This window comes from Triturus cristatus, chromosome 2_1, assembly GCF_964204655.1.
Source record: "Triturus cristatus chromosome 2_1, aTriCri1.1, whole genome shotgun sequence".
NCBI classification, from domain to species: Eukaryota; Metazoa; Chordata; class Amphibia; order Caudata; family Salamandridae; genus Triturus; species Triturus cristatus.
In genome coordinates, this window is record NC_140581.1 from 169453840 (window position 1) to 169470012 (window position 16173).

Consider the following 16173-nt stretch of genomic DNA (forward strand, 5'->3'; position numbering starts at 1 on the left):
ACACAGTGTAATAGATTAGATGAGGATAATTCACTCAAAACCGTCTCATTGCTCTGTGCATTTGTAAAATTAATACGTGCATGAATATTGTCCCAGATTTTATGTGAACACAGGCCGAACTAAGATTGTGTTGATAATATTGGCTGTCAGACTCAGACGCGCAACTGGAACCAGCTGATCCTCCCCTGGCCAAACTAACAGACTAACGGTTTCTCTACCTTGCAAGGATTTTTCAGCAGACTCCGGCATGAATGACAGATCCATGAACGTCCCAAGCTGCACCATGGCCATTGCTGCATCTGACATCTTGCCTGTCCGGCATGACATAGCCAGATAGCGTATACTCCTACAGCTCCCTGTGCACAGTGAACTCTGGCTGCTGGATGGCTGTAGTAATATACAAGCCCAGTCGGATTCACAGACCGGCGCATAAACTTAAATACCATGACCACATAGACACTGACTGTTATATTCAGTTTGCCACAAGGTCCAGGACGGGCTATGGGCCTTTTATTAACTCATGGTACATCACGGACTCTACCATTAAGGCCAAATATTACGTTGTATCACGGGGGATACGCCTCCGTACGTGTGTATGTTGGGATGGTCCATCTCCCAACATAAAACTGAAAGCAGCAGCATGCAGTATGACCGGCAAATGAGTCTGACATTTAAAAATGAATCAAATTCATTCACCTAATTATATCACGTCTTTTTGGATGATGAACCTTTATATTTTTGGGACATGTAGGATTACCAGATTAAATTACTTATTCCAGCACCGGAAAACTTTGCTCTGCCAGTGGAGCAGAGTGTTTTGCCTAACTTGGCAGAGCGCGGAATCGGCAAAACTCTGAACTCCGTCGGAGCACAGTTTGCCGCCCACACCTAGTTATGCACTAAACTCCCTTGTCCTACTACTCTCTACTAGTCCGTGCAGTCTGCAACTATATTAACCCCTAAGGACTCCGAGCGGGGGAGTGAATTTCCATTGCATGAGATTGTTGAACTGCAATCAACCACAGTTCTCTTACCTGATTAGATGCTGCATGGTTCGCCAAGGTGCCATGTTGGTGGTAGTCGTAGCATGCTAGCGCATTAACAGTAAAGGCATCCGAAGCGAGGTCCCACTCCATCCTAGGCGAACTCAAACTGTAGGATAACGACTATTCATTGCAGGGAACTAACTAAATTGATATAAAAACTGAGTGAATGCCATTATTATATTCAAACATTTTAAAGAAAATTGAGACATTCCCCAGGCTAGACTACTAGTCTAGTACACAAGAAGATAGACAATAGAGAAACATGATAATCAATGCTAAATTGATATATTCAAATCAATGGTGAGCTAGTAATTGTTACAAAATGTAGAGGACTCGAACTACGAAGTGGACAAGGGTAAGCATTGACGCAATACAGTGCATGATAATGTTGGCAATGATGTTCCTCTGAAAATATTGAACATTGTTATTATGTGTGGGTGGGTAAATAATAAATAGGGTAAGTGTGGGCTATACTCCGAGCTGAAGATCCTAGTCCTGTACTGTGTTGGTTTTGCTTTCACCACATACGCCCCACCAAGTGTGTGATCAATTAATAAATTTTCATGGTGCTCGCAAACTTCTATGAAAATCTCGTGGGCAATCGCGAGCGCCCAGCAGGTCACTCCCATGCACGTGAAAGGACATTTCGAGTGCACTAACCAAAAAGAAAAGAAAACTATGCTCATTGCGGATTGCGGAGTTTATTGGTAACACTGCATTCTACGGTGCCAAACTCTACAAGCGGAGTGGAATTTCACACACAAGCCTAGTAAATAGCGGTATATCTGACTGAATGGAGGTGTAAGAGACTCTAAGTTGGTGGCTGGCAGTGTGAGAAGCCGTGTGGGTTAATAAATAAATGTATGAGCACTTATGTTGGTGAGTTAATGTGTGTGTGATTACCTCTATGACTAAGTCAGTACCTATGTCAGTGTTTAAATCAGCGTATGACTGGGTGTATCCATGGCTGTATTATTGTATGTATATGTGTAAAAGTGTATAGAAGAGTGTGTTCCTCTGTGTAAACACAAGAGAATGTCTGGGTGTATTAGTAAATGCCTGGGTATGTTATTGCATGTATCAGTGAGTACGTGGATGTAATGGTGTATGAATCACTGTGTGCATGGGTGTCAGTCTATGCATGAATGTGTTTCTGGGTGTGCTAGTGTCTGCATCAGTGTCAGGGTGTAATATAATTTACATCATTATGTGACTGGGTGCATCACAGTCTTTATCTGTGTTTAAGTGGGTGTGTGATTATCTTTATAAATGAATAAGCGGGTGTGCAAGTGTTTGAATCAAAGACTAATTGGTTGTGAGAGTGCTTGTAAGGGGATGAATTGACTTGGGGCCCGATTACAAGTTTGGCGGTCTTACCACCGCCCCGTGGCGGGACTGACAACTGGGCCAAACTGCAGGCATTCCCGACCGCTGTATTATGATGTTGCGGTTGGCATCATCGGACAGCACTCTGCGACCACTCTATTGGTGGTACGCCGAGCAGATTACGAGGTACCCGATGGGCTGGTGGTCTCTCGTTGGCAGTGTCCCTAACAGCAGGAGACCTGTGCTGGACGCGGTCAGCAATTCACAATATATAGCTCCATATGTGCTAATGCAGGTGTGTGATATGTACACTTATGCATGATACATGTGGAAAAATAGATTGTACGAGCAGTTATCCATCACTGGAGTCTGGACCATATGTGCCCAGTCCAGTCAATGGGAGTAAAGGGAGAAAAGAACTTACCTGGATTTCAACCACAGCGGTGTTTTCTCTGTGGTCAAGTTGCTGCTGTGAAGGAGGGGATCTTTACTAATGGTCTCATGTTGAAGCCTGAAGAACAAAAAGAAGGAAAAGTGAGTCTGTAACCCATTTGCTTTGTTTTCGCTGAAGCAGGCGGCTCAATGGAAAGTCACTTTGTAAATCAGACAGCGGAATTGTTATCTGTACCGCCCTCTGGTAGCTGCTTTGCTTTCCCTATACCACCATCTTGGCCATCAGCAAATGGCTGGCATTTGCGTCAGTGCTCCGGCAGTCTTTTGTTCTGCAAACCACCAGCATCGTAATACGGTGAGTGGACCGCAAACAAGGTTTCAATGGTTGGTCCCTTCCCGCCAAACTCTTAATCGGGCCCTTAGTTAGTGGCTCTATGTAATATTGAATATGTATGGCAGTAGCTGTAGATGTAACTGACTGGTTGTGTTGATAGATGTTTATGCAAGTCAGAACGTGTGTACGCCATTGTTTACATGCGTTAGTGGATATGTTTCTAACTATATAGGTGACTGATTTGGGTGTATCGGTACTTACATGGGAAAGTGACTGAGTATGTTAGTGATTGTATGTATGATTCACTTGTATAAGGTACTGTGTAGGTGACCGAGTGTATATTTTTTGTATCTGTATTAGGAAGTAACTAAGTATGTCAATATCTGTATCAGTGCGTAAGATCACATAGTAGAAGATGTATTTGTGAGACGGTATGTTAAGAACTGTATCAACGAGTTAGTGGCTTAGTGAGTGGTTGAATGAATGAGTCTTTGGTGGTACGAGTTGTGTAATTAGTGGATGTGTGAATGTGTCAGTTGCTGTACAAGACTCTACCAGGCTGTATAGTTTTACTGTGTAAATTTGCTGCGCTACACATCAAGTTATAATTACAAAATGGGTTACACAAAGTGATGGAAAGCTACACCAAGTGCTCTTGATGTCTAAAAACAATCTCTACAGGTATGTCTAAAGAATATTTCTGTGGTAGAGTAGAACAAGTCTTTTGAGACATTTAAACACATACAACTGCAGCCATTATTTAAAAAGAGAAAGAACAAATATATGTTTCATTTTGAATATTACAGAAACAAACAATACACCCTGGTTGCACTGTAACAATGAATAATTTTTTCTTTTACTGTGCTCAGCTTTGTTACTTCCCCATAAACAGTGGTCTGTTGGAAGCATCATCCTTAAACAGTGGGGAAAAAACAATCAATACATTGTAAAAAAAACAAACAAACACATGAATGCACAGTATTGCACTATAGATAAGCGACACTATGAATTGCACTCACTCCAGTTCATTGATTAATTGTTTTATCTGGAGTTACTACACTAATCTAACCAAACCTATGTTGAAATATTTCTTAAATTATTATTAGGCCTGGGCGGTAAATTCCGTTCCGCTCGCGGAATTTGCGGAATTCGCGGAATTTCGCGTTCCGCGGAGAACGCGAAATTGCTCAAAAGTCTGCTTTCCGCGATTTCGTGAAATTTTTGCTTGTTCGCATTCTCAAAATGCGTGTTCGCGAGATATTTCTCCCCGAGCACGCAAACAGCAATTGTGAACAGAAAAAAAGCATCGCGAACAAGCAATTCCGCGTGTTCGTGGAATTTCTGCGTGTTCGCGGAGATTTTTTACCGTTTCGCGGAGATTTGCGTAACGCAATTCCGCAAATTCCGCCCACCCCTAATTATTATATCAGGTACAATACTACAAATAAATATAAACCACTTTTGGAGATACTTTTGAAAACATAACCCTTTGTGGGCAAAATCATGTCTAAAATGCTGATGATTCATTCAGACAAATTCTCAGTCTGTAGTTTTTTCCACAAATAGTACACAGATGTTTGATTGAAGAAACAGAAGGGGACTTTTTTTTTTTTAATGTTTCAAAGACAGTTTTTGGTTTCAACTTAAGGCTGCTGTAATTGGATTTGGTCCGTCCAGTTTCAGACTTTAATTTAAGAGTTTGGTATTTAGAGTTTGCCAATACATTTCTAAAACACAGAGTAGTCACAAAGCAGAAACATCATATACCTCTTCATTATCCAGAATTTCTAATTAGAACTTCAGTTGAAGAAAGAAAATGTGTGTTTGGCAGTTTGAATTTTAGATTGATGACAGTGCATTCGGTCCATCCAGTTTTGTTCTTTAAATAGAAAGTGTAGTATCCAGAGGTGGTATTAACTCCTTCGTGAAAGATGATAGCCAAAGTAGCAAAAGTTCTTCCCGAAATATTTTGTCCAGCTTTGAAGTTTGTAATTTGAGTTTCCAATTTGGAACCATTCATTCTGCATCATTGTAACGATACTGTAGCACTGTTTTTTTCCAGTTCCTATAAACAATGTAGACTTAACATCTGATCTCCAGTTTGGGCATGTCATATTTTTGTTAGCATTTTTCTACAATTTCTCAAAATGCACATTTTTGCAATCTGGTAATGTTCAATACAGAAAACTCGGAATTCATTTCAGTTTTAGATGTAAATTCTTTACAGTCATGGTTCCATTTGTAACTCTGACCAAATAAATCATTAATATTTACTTATTGTTCTAAAACTCCAAAAGAGACCATAATAAAATGAGTGTTGAGAGTAAATATTAGTGATCTGCTACATATATCTAAAAGATCTCAAATACCTCAAGAAGAGTGTGTTACAATTCTGTCAGTCAGTAATTGCTGGAGCATATGATATAGTGCAGAACACGTTCTCTTTTTTTATATTTGTTGAATTTAATTTACTAGATGTAGTAAATGGAACAGTACATTCAGAACAACATTCGTATAGCAGTTGACACATGAACAATTTTCCAACTGGTAACCTACAATCGCACAGTCATTTACCAGTTCTCTCTTCTTAACACCTTCTGGATTCTCCTTGTGTCCTTTCTTTTCCTGAGCATCCATAGACTGTTTTGTAATCTTCAATTTCCATTTATATTTCTCATAAACAGGGTACTGGTCAAAAACATTGCATTGGTACTAACTTTATTATCATCAAAGTCAATCAAAATCAAACTGGACAATGTTCTAAGCTGCGACAATGACATTCCTTCTTTAAATGCAGTAGTTCCAATATTAACAAAAGCTGCATCTACACTGAAACCTTGTGATTTATGGTTAGTTACAGCATACGCTAGAAAGAGTGGGAACTGCTGGCAGTCTTTCACTAACAAAGAATGTACAAAGCATTGGCCAATCGGTTTGACACCATCGATCTGATCAAATTTTATGGCCAATTATTCAACCTCAACTCTATTTTAGAAATTAAGGAAATCAATAACTTTACCCATTACACCATTTACTAACCCTTCCTCAACATTTAAATTACAAAACAATCCTGCAGTTTTGGATATAGACTTCTCCAAATATCCTATTTTGCTTGTAGTTTATCTGCGACTCTGAAGTTTAATTTTATCAATAGCTGTAATTTCCAAAATATCTTCTTTCTCCAGTTGTAGTAATTGTTGATTAAAGTTGGGTCACTCTTGAAATGTTGGCATTGAACAAACTATAGATTTCTGTTCTTAAATGAAACATTAGTTCTGCTGCTGTAATATTAGATGGAAACAATTTCTTGATAATGCAACTTTCCAAAGCATGTTTCCTCTCTTTTGTGAGAATTCTTACTCTAATGTCCTTCATTATATCTCCATATTCTCCATCAGATGCTTGACGCATATTTTTAACTAATTCCTTGTTTTCAAAAGCCAATACTTAACAGCGAATTTGTTTCATTATGCACAAGTGTTTTGAAAACTGGTTGTGCTTTTACTGGGATAAATTACAGTAGGTCACCAAACACAACTAAGGGGCCGATTACGATGTCGTTCAGAAAGGCTCTGAATGGGATCCGAATCCCATTCAGAACCTATATTTCTGGCCAAATTGGATACATTTCTGAACGATCAATTAATATGCAAGGAAACCGTTCAGGCTGTCCGATTCGGTTCCGATCAGCGTTTGGATAGCCCAAATCGTTCGGAGCCGAATCACACAGCTCTATAGACACGGTTTCCGACCGAGTGATTACAATGGCCGATTCTGACACCAATTCGGTCTGCCTGACATGAAATGTCTGTCGGAATCTGACTTTGGGGCCCCGCAGCAGGCCCCCCTTCACCAGTAAGCAAAACATGCAGTGTGGCAGGTACCATGAGAGGCCCACCATAGTATACTAGATTTTCCACTTTTTGAATTTGAGCCTGTGTTCGCGGTCAGAACTTAAGCTCCCATTGAAGTCAATGCGAGGCCTACCGAACAATGTTCGGAAGCATCATAAATCTGTCGGTCAGACTCGCAGAACCCGATTTGGTCAGAAACTATTCCGAAACCGATTCGGTCAGATGAGTTACAGACTGACATCGTAATCTAGCCCTAAATGCTTACCTCCACAGAGAGCATAGTAGTTTGTTCTTAAAATATGCTGCATTCTTGAATCTATGAATGCACACATTATGTTTGATGCCATGCGCACTTCATCAATGATTAGAATCTTCAGTTTTTTCAATACTCACGATACCTCATGACAAGCGTCACCAGATAATTTCTGGTATTCCAGTTTACTGTCATGTTCGACAGGTACATTGAAAGTTGATGTAGAGTAATTCATTCAATGTTATGTGCAGCTAATCCTGGTAGTGCGGTTACTGTGGAATCCATTTTCTCTTCTTGTCATTGTATGTGCCACTTGAACGTTATAAGATATTCAATGATAATAAGGCCTGCAGAATGTGCAAAGTAAACTGCTTGACTCTTGGTGAACTAATTTACTGTGCCGAAGTAAATATGCAGTCACACAAAGCAAGGCTTGCTCAGAGACATCACCTGTGACTTGCAAATTGCATGCTAGCGCAACAACAAGGTATCATTAGCATCCCATATATGGATGAAACAAAACATCTACCTCCGATTGGCTTACTAAATTGCTTAGGTTTGGAAAAACCCTACTGTGTGAATGACAAGCACCACAACATTGTATCATGCAGGTGGTACACAAGCTTAGCTTCTTCGGGTTGGCTCTGCAGCTAATAATTGTGTAACTTATGCAGTCTGATGATGGATAAGTGATGTATTGGTCCCTAGTTGCTGTGAAATCCTCTTGTACTTGTGAGTATTTTGGAATGTACTAAAATGCCTTTTTTTGTGGTTTGCAGGAATAGAAGCTACTGCTGAACTTCTGCAATTCGAAAACTTGATTTCTATGTTAGCTTTTCCCGCATTCACGTTAAACCATTTCTCTTCATAAGAGCTCACATGAATGGATTTGTTGGCATGCATCATTTTTTCTCTGTTGTGTTTTGCTTTTGTTTCCCTGGCTATTTACTTTGCTACTTGTCACCTCATAGAGTGTAGTTCAGTCTATATGGTAACGCAGGGCTTGTGGTGCTCTGCTGTGACAATGAATTTGAAGCAGGGCAGGAGGTGCCTCTAGCTGGCGCAGGGCTGGTGGTGCCCCGCGGCTGTATTAAGGTCACAGGTGCCGGGAGGGAAGTGCCCCGCTTCAACATAAGTGCAGGGTGGTGGGCCCCGCTGTGTTGCCTTCTCCTGGATGCCAGGTGGGCCTCCAGGTGTAACTTGATGTCCAACTTAGTTACAAAACAGTAGGAGTTGGTACTGTCATTGGAGAATTGGTTATTTTGTTGTTTATTGATTTTTGGGCTTTAATGATAATAATGGTACTGACGCTTGTTCGCTGCTACTGTTTAAATGCCTTGTGTTATTTACTTAAGCTCCGTATGTACTGTTTCATGGTTCACATTACCTCTAGGCTGCATTATTTTCTTTATATGGACCGACCTCCCATCACACCGCAATTGCTACCATTCCCCCTTTCCTGGAATTAGGACCCTTGGGTATGATACACCGTAGTTGCTAAGGGTTAGTATAACCCCGTTTCCGTATTTGTGTATACATATGTGAATGCATCCAGATTTCACCATTCCTTGCGCTATACTGCTGACTGTTATACCAACTGTGGGTTCAGATGGTTTCCGTCTGAATCTAGTTGCCCACTTCCCTCTGGGAGAAGATCGCAAAGAAGTCTAAACACTGTTCTCATTCCACATTTCCTGTCCTCTTCTTTTCAGTTGAAAGGATGCCAGTCACCTAGCACCTACCAGTCCTTTTTCTCTTCTCAATTATGAAGGCTTTTATGGTGCGCTAGTAGCAAATGAGCTTCTCTTTGAGTGATGGACTGTTTTTATGCATACTCTGCTTCCAACTAACAAACATGCTGCTGGCTGACTGCATGCATGAGGGTGCTCCTGAAAATGAGGTTTGTCCCCTCTACTGTGTCACTTGGAGTATGAGCGGTAGAATTAGTCTTACTGACCCCTTTTTCCTTTCATTGTGCTCAGCTTGACTGAACTGTTTGCAACACTATAGGGTCCACTGCTTCTACGCACATACAATAGGCAACCCAATGAGCAAAAGTGACTTGCAGAGCAGTCACCCTGCCCCGCCTAAAGAATCCCCTGCCTATCAAGTGGCCATATGCCATGGTCTTAGTGGTACAAAAGGAGGTGGTGATGGACGGAGCATCAGAACCAATCAAATACTCACACCCAGTCAACAGATCTGGGTTTGATCCATCACCGTTCTTTAGCCCACTCTGCCACCCCAGTTGAGACATGGCCATATGCAAATCAGTCTGACTCTGTGCCTATGGGAACAGTCCAGCCCGAACTGCCAAGCCATGCCTTCCCTGGACCGGAAACAAGCTTCCTAGGACCGGTTTCTGGCATTTCAGCCGTCTTCAGCCAGGCTTGCTTGAATCCAGTGGTAAAGTGAAAAATAGCATCGCTAACAGCTAAAAGAAAGGATGTTCAGTTTCGGTTGCATGGCACTTATGACATGGCTGGGTTGTCATATTTAAGCAAATGTTGATATTGAAAGCGAAGAAAATAAGGCCAATCCTTTTGGATGCAAGACTTGAGCTTACGTGATTTGCCAGCAACTGGTGATGTGAAGAAAAAGGTGCATAAGTAATCCGGCTAAATCCTTGCCCAAATGGAGCATACCGGCTGTCGCGGAGGACAGAAACAACAGTGCGCTTAGAGGGGAGAAACAACGCCGGCATACAGCCGGTGCATGGTGGATCGCTGCCGACCGGAGCGCATCGTGAGACCGGGCCTGCTTGGGGCTGGTGCCCGCCGGCGCCCACGTCCTTGACCCAGTTGTCGGCCCAGAAGATAAAGCGGGGGGGCATATCGAGGCCCCCGGAGGTGAGCTGGAGCGGTAAAGGATAGGCGCTGCCGGGTAGGCTCCCTAAATTTGGGTAGGATCTGGTGAAGATGACAGGCCTGCCTGGGAGCAGGCTGCCTGGTTGCTCACGCGGCCGCGCCTGGGATTCCTTGGCTGTACACACTACGCAGCACACCTCTCCCGCCTGGACTGGGAAGCCCAACACAAAATAGTGCCTTGGTGCAAGGGCCTAATCCAACACTGACTGCCCCTTGGTGGGACCAGAGCTGGGAGAGATACGTGGCGGCACCGTGCCTGGCCTTGTAAGGCCTAGCTGCAGATTGTGCAGACCACTGGAGTTAGTCTGCCCTAGGGTGCGAGGCTCGGGCTGGCAGAGGTGAGTCCCAGGGTCCCAGGCAGTAAAAGATCCTAGAAGAGAAATCAGACAAGCCCACCGGACTGCCTGTAGTGGATTGGGCAGGGGTATGGGACTTGGCCCCACGGGGACAGCAGGGGGCCATCCAGGCCCACACATCAGGCCACAAGTACTCATCTGCAGGCCCAGGCAGAGATCTGTAGCAGTGACAAGAGGGGACCCAAGCACAGACCAGGGACGGGATCTATCCTATTGGCCGAATACGTAGAGCTCCGTGGTAGGCCTAGGCTCCCTTTGCTTGGTGGGGAGGAGATACCCCTGTGACGCCCCAGTGACGACGACACACCTGAGGAGCAGGAACCTTGGGGGCTGGGCTGCGGGCCTGGTCCCGATAGGGTGATGGAGCAAGGACTGGTTTCAAAGAGACTTGCTTGAACTCAATTCACTTGTTTAACTTATTAACATGAAATACTAATTATGTCTTGTGAATAATCATCGCACTTTTCATCAACATTGGGAATAGAGAAGCTTGCCTATGCGTTTACTAACCATTAATACGAAAAGCGAGCTAAACTCGGCTCTAAACAGGGAAAACTTCACTGCGCATACATCAATGGCATGTACGCAATATGACGTTTAACAGCTTGGATGGAATTTCTCGCGCATGAGCAGAATGCACTAACATGTCATCTTTAAGACCGACATGCTTGGCACCTGCTTCACTGTTTAAGAAATGCTTTATTTACTAGAAGCTCATGCGGGGAAAGTACTAATAATTAAAAGATAATAGAGTACTGGTGGGTGGTATACAGTGAAACCATTTATTTTTTACATTAATATTTTCTCTCTTTGACCTTTCCATTAGTTTGTATTTTGGGCCTCCTAACCTTGACTCGAGTGTGAGTGAAAGCCTTCAGCGACTGAACGATACTTGCCCTGGAAAGATGCCATGATTGGACTGCATAGAAGGCCACCAACTACTAGACCCTGGGAACTCAGAAGAGCAATGAAGGAAGTCATATGGACATTGTAGAAATATTGTTGCAGAATGAATAAAATCCGTATGAGAAACTAATAAAATGAATATATAAATAAGGGGTTGGGTTTATGAACAAAGAAATGTGCTATGCCATCATGGTGTGATGACAAAACGCCCCTTGTCTGTCCAATTAGAATTCTTACTTTTACGATATTGCAACTTTAGGGGGTGACACATGAATTCCAAAAGGTATAATTGAAGTAGTTTGGTTAGTTGGAAAGGAAGATCCTGAAAGAATGCAGAGAGGGGGGGGATGCTGATAGAGTGGTCGGTGATGCTGAAGAAGATTCAAATAGAAAATTACATATCTTAAGCAATTGATTAGAAGAAGATCGCGGAAGAATTTCGAGGAGGAAGAGAGTGTCAGAGAGGGGTGCGACGTGTTACGCGGATTTAGAGAGATTCACTATTCTGTCCCGATTCCTGTCCTGAAGCCTTTGTCACCTGTTCTTTCCCAGGGGACCCTTTCCAGCCCATTGGCCAGGGGGTTGGTCTTCACACCATCTTTGATGGCTATAAAATTTGTATATTTCCGAATGTGCTGCTGTCTCTATCCTCTTTTCTGAGCACCGTTATTGCATCGAATCTATGAAAATAATTTGATTGATTTAATCTTCCTTCCTAACGAATGGTTCACTCACCATTAATTTTAGATAAAGGTTTTAAAACTTTGAGTGTGTTTATTTCTGCAAATAAAGTTCATTAGTAAAGTAAGGATATGTGCATCATCACCATCAACTAGTTCCAACTAATTTGGTCCACCGACCAAATGGAAAGAACTTATTGATCAGTGAAATTAATAAGATTTTAGGTATCGATCAACTTCTAAAACCTAATGTCCTCAGCGGTTTACCAGGTATTGGGAGTATATGTTTGATGGGCCCAGGTGAACAGATAATGTTGGAGTATCTGTTGTTGGTGCACTGCTGGATCAGTTTTTTGGTAGGAGAGCTATGGTTATTATTGACTAGTTGTGATGAGTATGGATTATTGATTTTATGTTTTAACAAAAAGTCGTTTTGTTGCATTTTATGTTATCTGGAAACACAGGTACAGCGGTACCTGGAATTCCCGGGAAGGTATAGCAGGTGGTAAATGAAAGCCACACTGCATTGAGGTTACTTGTCTGTTGGAATAGCACTGAGAAGCTACGCAGGGCTGGAGTGTTAAAATAGGGACTATTTTGTATAAAATACAGAGTGATTGACAGCAGAGAGTTTGCTGGTGAAACTTTAGTCTTATATCACCTAGAAAGGGTAACACTGAAGGAGTAGCAGGTTCTTGAGACTTTGAATGAAGAGTAAATGGAAGATTTTACTCAAAGGAGAGCAAGCGGAAGGTTTTACTCGCAGTGAAAATAAATAATCTATCCTTTGTTTTGCGGAACAGGCAGAGTAGCGAATGTTTCTATGCTGTGACTAACAAAGAATGTAATGAAAGTATAGAGAAATAAGTTTTCACATTACCTTGTGAAGGAATGGTCAGTCGCCGGAGTTGTACTGATGTCACAGTGTGCCGCGCTGGGATTGGAGGAAACAGCGGGTGTGTGATTGAAAGGAATTTTGTAAAGTAGGGGTCCGTAGTAAGGAGTAGAACTGACGTCATCGAAAAAGCCGCCCTGTATTGGTCAAACCATGAACGTGAGCTGGAATTTGATTGGGTAGCTGAGTGACAGCCGTTTTAGGATTCGTTAATAAAATTTGTATGTTTGATTCTCAATTGCCTTTTGAAATTAGTCGCCCGGACAGAAGCTCGAGGATTTGCAGATTATTGTTTCCTACATCGAGTATCTAGAATGTATGGTGAAAAGAGAAAAATGTCATTATTAAAAGAAAATTAGGAAATTCTTTAAGAAAGAATTTAAGGATGAGAATGAATGATTTGGAACCAAGATCTAGATTAACTCAGTATGAGGCTTTAGAAGAATGGGAGACTGAGTCATATGAACGAGAAGAAAACAGAAGTGGGAGATATATGGGACATTTTCCTCGATATTTTCGAGCAATGGAGAGAAGCAATGGTATCAGAAGGGTTATATCCAGTGTTAGAGGCTGAGGAACCGTCAGGAAGTAAATGTAAGGAGAAAACAAAACATTTGAAATTAACTGGATATGGTGAATCAGAAGATGAGCTGTTAGAGGATATGTTAACTAAAAATCCTCCACCATATCAAGAAGGACCTAGTGGAGTAGTTGCCCCAAGTGCACCAGTTATGGGAACACCTTTGGTTTTTCAGATCTTACATGATACATCAGTTAACAGGGTACTTCATGACCAAGAAAGAGGTTTAAAAATAAAAAAAATAAAAAAAAAAACAGGAGGAGAATTGATACAGAAAATAAACCAGTTGAATATAAATCCAGATGCCCTAACAGCACCCGTGACTATAGGTCCTGTTATACCTTTATATGGAAATAAAAAGAATGTCCAAAATCCTCAAACAGTACCCCTTCCTGCAAGTAATCCAAGAACAGAAGTGGTCATAACAAAGGATCAAGCCAGTGAGTGCAGCTCAGTTGTTTCATTAATGGACCTTCCCATAAGGTATCCAGTAATCGACACTCCAAGAAGAGTCACACCTGAAGTCATGAGAGAAAAAGTCAGTGGAACCTATAAGAACTAGAAGCACATCTGTAGTCACACCAGAAGATTTGGAAAGGTGGGCACAAGGAATAGAGAGACGAAGTTCAGTCCCAAAGATTTTAGACATTTACAAATTGAAAGTGGAGTTAGAAGAAATGATTGCTGGCAATTTGGGAATAGGGAGATTAAATGACTACAATGAAGAAGAATTATTGTTCATATGTAGAAGTATTACGCGGAATGTAAAGGTGCATCATGAGAAATTTACTGAGATGACCTCTGAGATTGGAGTAGAGATCAGGAGATCGAAAGCATTGCAAGAACCCTGCAGAGCAGAGTTGACTGATAAAGATTTGGAGAACATGAATGTGTCTTGAAGAAAATTACAGATAAAACAATTAATATTTTACAACAAGCACTGGCATAGCCAATAGGTCTCGCCTTTGGGACCTTATAAGTATTTTGCCATGCAGCATATTATCGCGATTGCTATATCATCTACTGTTCTTTAATGGGGAAGCTTTGACACTGGTAGGCATATTATTGCACCGCATTAAGAAGTACTTACTTAAAGTGTTTTTTTTTTTGTACAACTGGTAGTCGGAACTCACATATCTAGAAGTGCTTTTATATGTGATAATGACAAAACAAAAGAGTTTTAGTAAGCAAACAGGGAATGGGTGTAGACATGAGCAGTTGGGAGATTCAATGAGACAGAGAAAGGCGGCTTTGAAAGAGTTAGCTAGTGAAGTAGGAATAAAAAAGCTTGAGAGGATTACGGGGATGGAGAAGAGGGAGCTAGCACAGTAAGTGAAAAAGTAAGTTAGAGAAAGGGAAGAGAGGCATAATAAGACGAATAAGCAAAGAAATAAGGAGAAGAGGACAAAAGAGATAAAGAGGAGGAAGGAGATGTACTAGGAGGGATGAAATTTAGGAAGAGATGAAAATGTGGTAAAGCAAAAGAGAAAGTGAGAAATAGAAATAGAGAGGGTGAGCTATGTTTACAGTGATGAAATTAAAAACTAGAAAACAAAGGGAAAGGGAATGAGAATGATGGGGGGAGAAGCTTGAGGAAAACAAGGGTGGGCAGCATGGAATCAGAAGGGGAGATAAAAACAGAGCAAGCTAGAGAAAGAAACATGGAGTATGAGGGTGCACTGATGGTCCTGTACTTCGTATAGAGTTTAAGATTGCTCCCGGCTGGTAGGGTATGGATAGCAGCAGGAGAGATCAAACTAAAAACAGAAGCCTGCCTAACTTAAAATATAACCATAAAGTTGTTCCAAAGGTGCTTCTTTACAAATAATTGTCATACTTACCGGTCCATTGAAGTGGGCCCTCCTTTTAAAAGAATGAAGAGTGAAGTAAAATAAACCATGATTTGGTGACAAAATTGGTAATGAAATGGCACAAATAAAGTGACCATCTGCATCTGTCCCAACACCAGCCCCAGAAACCGACTCAAAAATAGTTTGGAACGTAGAACCTAGATATTATGAATGCGCCACAGCCCAAAGGAAAAAATATACTAAAGTGTCCCGAGAGACTGCTCAAAATAATGAATGTAATCCAAACTCTATAAAGAATGCCATAAAAGAGTTAGTGTGCAGTTGTAGTAAAATTATATAGCACTGACAGCAATAAAGATTACATGTTTTTGAAACAAAGAACCTATTTACGAACATGTTAGTTTGTAGAGCTACGCTGATGATGAATCCTACCTAGCCAGGTTGGAGACAGAAGGGAAGAAAAGAAGGAGAGAATGTTAGCAGATAAAGAGGAAGCAAGATGATGGGGAGAGAGGTAGCGGAAGAGATGTTGGAAAGAACAAGCAAATGGGAGTGAATGCCCAAAGTAAACACAACAGACCGATTGATAAAACCTCAGGAGGAGCTCACAAGCCACTTTACCTTGGGAAAACAGGATGTCTGCAGTATGATGGAAAGCGAAAATGAACGGGCAGTTCTACAATCGATTAATCCACGTTTGGTGGAAAGTGGCCGACATCTTTGAATCTTGTGCTGCCAATTCTCCCTTACTGTAATATTATTTCAATAGTATGTAAAGAAAGAGTCTGTTACCAGTTTTAAGTAACTTTGTGAGCATGTTAAATGTTAAACATAAAAATCATTTAAACAATGCTCTGGTCTCCTTTTAATCA